Source organism: Girardinichthys multiradiatus, chromosome 11 (genome assembly GCF_021462225.1).
Source record: "Girardinichthys multiradiatus isolate DD_20200921_A chromosome 11, DD_fGirMul_XY1, whole genome shotgun sequence".
NCBI lineage: Eukaryota > Metazoa > Chordata > Actinopteri > Cyprinodontiformes > Goodeidae > Girardinichthys > Girardinichthys multiradiatus.
The window spans coordinates 573,540-575,716 of NC_061804.1; positions in this window are offsets into that span (position 1 = coordinate 573,540).

The following is a 2,177-nucleotide window of genomic DNA, read 5'->3' on the forward strand; positions in this document are numbered from 1 at the left end:
GTCTCTTTACCTTGTCTCTCTCTGTGTCGCAACAGCCAATCAGATAGAAGGACCGCAGACGGACAGGCTTCTGAATGGCTGTTGAAGGTCGGGGGCGGAGCTTACGAACAATAAACTGACAGGTGGCTACATTAATACCTTCTGATGTAAATGTGTTTTAAACAAGCAGTGACCTGATTTATTATTTATTTACCTTCTTCAGGATGGAGGTGCTGATTATCCAGAATGATCAGTTTGTTCTGATTGGGTTTGCTGTCTCACCTGATAATTAACAGAACTGCGCATTAATCATATGAGGTTCCACATTAAAATCATCAGATTAACCTTTAGAGAACTGATTAACCGTCTGCAGTAAACTGATATAAACCGTAAATGACCCAACACCAATCCTGGCACTGGTAAACAGCCTCTACATCCATTCTGGTTCTGGTTCTGGTTCTGATTCAGGTACTGATCTCCATCCATCCATCTAACAGTCAAGTTTTTGAACATGTGGGAGGATGTTCAAATAACAACAGACTACATCCAAAATAAAAATAGTTGACCTGTTTCATTAGATGCAGAGAACGTTGATTGAAAATTTAAACTTGCCTTCTGAAATAAATGTAGCTATGGACATATTTACTTATGTAGGCAACCAGCTTCTCCTTGTAGTATGTCTGAAATACCAAGACAACACATTAAAAAATAACCAGATTCCTCCATCCTGGTGATCTTCTGCAGCAGCTCTCTAACCTGAGATGGATCCTTGACTCTATTGATGAAGACCGATGTAATGTAGCCCATCACATTCTGAATGGGGTGGGCTGAACTGACCTGAACCCCTTGTTAACTTCCAGAGCAACCCCATACTTCATCCTTTTTCATGGATGCTGCTGTCTCTGTGGCTAGTGCGTTTCGGTCAGATTTTCCTTATTTGCTTAACCGTCGCATAATTCGTTTCAATTTAGTTTTTATTTATTTATTTCATTATTAACACATGTCATCTCAAGGCCAACCTCTGGAGGATGCTTATTTTAGCCACTTGTATCCATGATCCATATCATAGATACAAGGATACGCGTTTCGGGCGGCATTTTGCTCATTTGCTCATTTCCATTTTCAAGGTACATCCATTCCAATTAATCCTAACTATCAAACAGTGCAATCAGATTCAGTTTATTATTTCAATTGGTTAAAAGTTTTTCTATCTAAGGAAACCCAGCAGATTGCATCCAGTCGGTGACTTGCAGCATTACCTCCTCCAAAGCTAAAAGGATAAGAGACAGTAATAAACAATCAACAAAAGCCATAAACTGTCAGGTACAACCAGACACAGAGTTAATATCAGCAACTAAGTCATATAAACTGACTTTATTGAACATTAGATCTCTGTCAGGAAAATCATTTTTAATCAATGACTTCATCACTGACCACGATCTTGATGTTATGTTTTTAACAGAAACATCGTTCGTTCGTCGTCTTCCGCTTATCCACGACCGGGTCGCGGGGGCAGCAGACTCTGCAGAGACGCCCAGACGTCCCTCTCTCCAGACACCTCCTCCAGCTCCTCCAGGGGGAGCTCAAGGCGTTCCCAGGCCAGCCGAGAGACATAGTCCCTCCAGCGTGTCCTGGGCCGTCCGTTGGGCCTCCTCCTGGTGGGACGTGCCTGGAACACCTCCCGAGGAAGGCGTCCAGGAGGCATCCGGTATAGATGCCCGAGCCACCTCAACTGGCTCCTCTCCTCCTCTCAATGTGGAGGAGCAGCAGCTCTACTCCGAGCTCCTCCCAGATGGCCGAGCTCCTCACCCTATCTCTAAGGGAGTGCCCGGCCACCCTACGGAGGAAGCTAATTTCAGCCGCTTGTATCCGAGATCTCGTTCTTTCGGTCATGACCCAAAGTTCATGGCCATAGGTGAGGGTAGGAATGTAGACCGACCAGTAAATTGAGAGCTTTGCTTTTCGGCTCAGCTCTCTCTACACCACAACGGACCGGCACAGCGACCCTATTACTGTGGCAGCCGCACCGATCCGTCTGTCGATCTCCCGCTCCATTCTTCCCTCACTTGTGAACAAGACCCCGAGATACTTAAACTCCTCCACTTGAGGCAGGAACTCCCCTCCAACCTGAAGAGGACAATCCACCCTTTTCCGGTCGAGTACCATGGCCTCGGACTTGGAGGAGCTGATCCTCATCC